Here is a 5758-nt window from a genome sequence, read left to right as displayed (position 1 = left end):
TTGGTTTAATTTATTCAGCTTAATGGTCCATTTAACCAATATTGTTATAAATTTATGAAGCTTCAATTCTAGCAAAAATAAATTATGTACATTCATCAAAATGTGTGGCACACCTATGAAAAGTGATCAGGATGCCCAAGCAATTTTAATTAAAATCAGATAACTAAATATGGGCTCTGTGTTTTCATTTATCTTTTCTCTCTGTGGTGTTTTGGATTACTTTCTCTGGGGTTAGTAAAGATCAAAATAAAGCCCTATTTTTTCCTCTAATAAAAGGGGATTTATTTGGGTTGTAGAGAAAAGATACAATATAATCATGGTTCAAGTGGCATAAATCAAGATTTTGTGTTTTTTTCTTCTCTTTTAAATACTCTCTTCCTACTTCTTTAGTCCACCAAAATCCTTTTAACAATATATTCAATAGCCAGAAAATCAAATGAGTTGAGGACTGGGTGAATTCTGCAGCTCTCAATTGATCTATCAGTGAGTAATTCTGATCTTTATCACTTCTAGGTGGTCTTCAATATCTTGATTTAAAGTTTCATAAAGATAACTAAGCTGTGCTTTTGCCATTTCACAGTTTGGTAGTAAAGGGGATTCTCTTAGTTCTAGTTCAAGGCAAAGATTGCTGTCTTCTTTTTTTTTTTATTTTCTTTTTCATCAATGGTGGGTCAGGGATGAGCATATGTCACTACTTGTTTTCCTAAGATGTTAACAATGCGAGGGTTGTACGACAGGCATAGATCCTTTGTACTTAAAACCATCCAGTTCCCTCATCAAAAGGAATAATAAATTAATGAAATTTAGTCTCCTAGTTCATGGTGGGTTAAGTAGAATGTGCATATGACTATCAGCATGCACAAGAGACCAAAGAAAAGTCTCACTTATATATAAAACTTTAAAAGGTTCATATTTCACTTTCCTTAACCTAAGCATGTAATATCTAGCTTCCAAAATGAAAATAATTAGTTGAATAATATGTACCAATTATTTAGAAAGGACATTTTTAAATTTTAAACATGCATTATGCATTATTTTTATTATGTATAATTATATCAGGAGAGGTTTCATCACATAAATGCTCCTGAACTGAAATTTAAGAAACGTATTTATATGAAGTATGTTTCACCATTATTGCACATGTATTTTCTGAGGACATGTATTATTACCAGCATTTAACCCACGAGGAAAGTGAAACTCCAAGAGGTTTGATGAATTGGCCAACATTCCACAAGCATTGAGTGATAGGGCAGGACCTGACCCAGGTTACTTCCATTCTGCCTTAACACTGCTATGAACATTCATAATTTGAGGTTTCACATGATGATACTGTAATTTCACCTGTTAAATGTATGTGTTAACATCACATAGGTAGGTAAGTATAAGTAATTAAAGGTTATTGTTTTTCCTCCAGGTGCTCAGAGGGGAAAGATACCTAAAAAGATAACACTTTAAGCTCTATGTTTCGGTGAGAAAATGTGTGAAGTGGGCTTATGGTCAAATTTATGCAGGCAAGTCTTTAAGTTTTAAATATCAGTTCACCTTCACAGCACCACATTGGTGTATATACAAATCAAACAGGAATGCAAAAGAATTCCTGATAAACAATTTGGGCAACTGTAAAGATTAGAAGTGAATTAGTGAAACAATGGATGAGGGCTAGAAGTAGAAGGCATGATGGAAACAAAAATCCTCAGTATTAACCACACTGAGAAACAAATGCACCTACCAGAAACAGGAAAGACAGTTTTGTTATGATAACCGCTGTAACATGTTATGTTTGCAGTTGAAATCATCTTCAAGGCTATTAATATATAAACAATTAGAAAAAGGTGTCTGCATTCTTAAACCCATTCAAACTGTTAGCGAAAGTTTCAAACAACGTTGCTTGAAAGTACAGTAATTCAGAGCAGAATAGAGGTTGATTAAAAAAGACCAAAAACTTGTAAAACAAGAAAGTAGGATATTTATAGAAAATTATTATTCAAATTAGTTGTAATTCATGTCAAAATCCTTCCCCATCTTCAATTCAGCTTCTGTAAATCTTATCATTCATTCATTCATTTAGAAGTAAGCATCTGTATGGGGTGGGGACTGGCTATACAACAGTGAGTTAAAGAGATATTATTACTAGAGCTACTAGACAGTTTTCTCTGAATGTGATTCCTGGATTACCTAAGTCATAGTAATTCCTGTTACATAACAGAATTCTTGTTTAGTGTGTTTCTGCAGACTTCATATTGCACATTGAATTAGAATTTTTAGGAGTGAAAAGCTTAGCATTTCAGGGCATCCTCTCCTCCTGATCACTAACAACTACCATAGAAATGTCCCAGTCAGGCTCAGTGGCTCATGCCTGTAATCCCAGCACTTTGGGAGTCCAAGGCAGGCGGATCACGAGGTCAAGAGATCGAACCCATCCTGGCCAACAAGATGAAACCCCGTCTCTACTAAAAATTTAAAAAAAAAAAAAAATAGCTGGGCATTGTGGCACGCGCCTGTAGTACCAGCTACTCCGGAGGCTGAGGCAGGAGAATTGCTTGAACCCAGAAGGTGGAGGTTTCAGAGAGCCGAGATCGCGCCACTGCCCTGCAGCCTGGGTGACAGAGCGAGACTCTGTCTCAAAAAGAAAGAAAGAGAAAGAGAGAGAGAGAGAATGAAGGAAGGAAGGAAGGAAGGAAGGAAGGAAGGAAGGAAGGAAGGAAGGAAGGAAGGAAGGAAGGAGAAAGAGAAAGAGAGAAAGAAAGAAAGAAGGAAGAAAGAGAAAGGAAGGAAGGAAGGAAGGAAGGAAGGAAGAAAGAAAGAAAGGAAGGAAGAAAGGAAGGAAGAAAGAAAGGAAGAAAGAAAGAAAAGAAAGAAAGAAAAAGAAAATGTCCCAACAGGTGCCTCTGTCAGGTTCTCCACCATGGGGATCAGCAAATAAAATTCATTATATGTTCATTCTACTATTATACAGGGAACCAACTCCATATTGAGTAAGGAAAGTTTTATAAACATCATTGATTTGAAGCACTTCAAATAGTCTTTTGCAATTTGACCATCAAAATAAGCGCTAATAGTGAGTGATACAGGAGAGGCAGATAGTGAGGACAAAAGGGTCTTCGGTAAGGCTTTCTTTTTAATAAAAAGCAGCCACCAAAATCATTTCCTTTCTAACAAAGAGCGGCCTAAAAAAAATCAAGCTGCGGACATAGATGAGCAAGCTGGAAGCATCCATGGGTGAATGCCAGCAGCTGTTCCACTGGGAAAAGCCTACCTGTGGGCCAGGTATGTACAACATGGAGGCTTCATCTTCCCTTTTCTTTGTCACCATACATACCGTAAAAGAAGCAGGCAATATGGCACCGGCCAGGTAAAGAACCAAACCGCATAATCAAAGATTAGAGTAGGGGTGACCAGATTTTTGCACACTATGCGAATGGCACACACCTGGTCTAACCAATCTTTCATGCCCCGTGTAAATCAAACACTGCCTCCTCAAGCTCATCTGTAAAACCTCCTGCACTTCACCACAGGAGTGCCAACCCATTTTCTCCAGGACCCCTCTATCTGCAGCAGAGAGAGCTTTTCTCTTTCTTTTGCCTATTAAATTTCCACTCTTAACCTCACTCTGGTGTGTCCACATCCTAGTTTTCCATGGCTGTGGGACAACGAACCTCAGGTATTACCCCTAACAGAGATACCGCTTTAAGAGCATGAAGTATAACCTGAGTTATAACCTGAGTCCATGCTGGCACAAACAAATAAATAGAGATTCATACAAGTACTTTCTTGTAGTAGGTTGTCAACCAATAAATATTGAAGGGATGATGAAAGTAGAAATTCATCAAAGTTTTTTAAAACTAGTGTATAACATGAGACAATAAACATGTTTACATAACACTCAACTTTTTTTTCACAAGGAATTTATTAATTACAGAGGAAAAAGTAATAATTTCTGGTGCAGAAATATGGGAGACACTGCCTGAACCAATGAATTAGCTGATCAATAAGATTAGAAAAAAATGTTGTGAAATGTGTCCTGATATGATGCACTGAGGACACAACACCACTTTTGTGTTATTCCTGACAGATATGTATAACCTATTTCTATTTAGAAGGACACAATACAAACCATAAAAGAACGTTATACAAAATAAGGTGCCTATATTTTTCAAAAATGTCAAGATCAACAAATATAAAGAAAAGCTAGGGAAGGTTCCAGATTCTTTAAAAATTGTATAAATGCAATGCAAGTGTTTTCATAGTCAGAAGGCATTTTTTTCCCTAAATGTTTTTCTGAAACTACAACCTGACAGTCTAGTTTCTGTGAGATTACATGAAGAAATCTTTTTGTATTTAATAAATAACAAATGAAATATTTAATTACAGTAGAAATAGAATAGTAAAGACAGCATTATCTTAGTTCCCCAGATAAATCAAAATAGATAAGATAAAATAAGATAGATTTGCACATGGCAATACTGATGCATACAACGCAGACTTGGAAGTACAATAGTTTCTATGGTGATTGCCAAAGAGCTGCTAATCAGAAATTTTTTTCCATATGTCAGTATTTCTTTTTGCAAGATTCTAAGAAATGATCTATAAAGTATATGTATGTTATAAAACTAATTGGTTTGTTCAAAAATTAGTTATTGTAATTATTAGTCATGGTCATATTTTATTATTGGAATATTAGGTGATAATAACTAATTTTTAAATAATCCAATTAGTTTTTTTTTTAAATAAAGGTCTATAAAGATTGTAACCAACATCACTTTTTAATATGATGTGAATGGCAGAGTATTTGATTGGTTTGATATAGATTCATTTAATGGAAATCTACATATTAATTTAAAATTAGAAATTTTCTTTAGAAAATATTATCTGAAATAATGGTAGCTGTTGAAAATATCATGAAGTATTTTAAGTGATACATTCTCACTCATTGTACTTATTAAGAAAATAATAAATGCCTAATGGTTTGAGTTATTGCTGAGTATTATTTACTGTCAAAACTTGCAACTGACAGATCCGGAGTATACTAGAGAAGCATTTTGCATATTCAAGCATTTTTAAGAAATTTAAATTATATGTAAGCAAAGGGTAAAAGTGACAAAATAAACTAACACAATACAATAAAATGGAGGGGGACTTATTTTATCTGCTTTAAAGGCTGGCAAAAGATAAAATATAATTTTGTGTGTAATTAATAGTATTGCCTTCAAATATCTGCCACTGAAGAACCTTAAACTTTCTCTTAATCCTATTTAAATCATCACTGTGGACCGTGCACAGTGACTCATGCCTGTAATCCCAACACTTTGGGAGGCTGAAGTGGGTGGATCAACTGAGGTCAGCAGTTTGTGACCAGCCTGACCAACATGGTGAAAGCCCGTCTCTACTAAAAATACAGAATTAGCCAGGCGTGGTGGCAGGCATCTGTAATCCCAGCTACTCTGGAGGCTAAGGCAGGAGAATCGCTTGAACCCGGGAGGCAGAGGTTGCAGTGAGCAGAGATCACGCCATCGCACTCCAGCCCAACAAGGGTGAAACTTCAACTCAAAAATAAATAAATAAATAATAAAATAAAATATCATTGTGTATAATGAACTCAACAAGTTTACCTTTCCCTTTATTCCTTCTGCCTTTTAGATAAGGTTTCTTAAGATACTCAATCAGGATATCATCCTAATTCCCAGCAGCATCAAATTCAGAGACCTTGCTTTCTTGAAACTTTCCTATGTCACTGAAGCACAAGATCTGATAATATGCC

The sequence above is a fragment of the Macaca fascicularis genome, chromosome 18, assembly GCF_037993035.2.
Source record: "Macaca fascicularis isolate 582-1 chromosome 18, T2T-MFA8v1.1".
NCBI classification, from domain to species: Eukaryota; Metazoa; Chordata; class Mammalia; order Primates; family Cercopithecidae; genus Macaca; species Macaca fascicularis.
The sequence above is the reverse complement of the archived record's forward strand: the minus strand, read 5'-3'. Positions refer to the sequence as shown.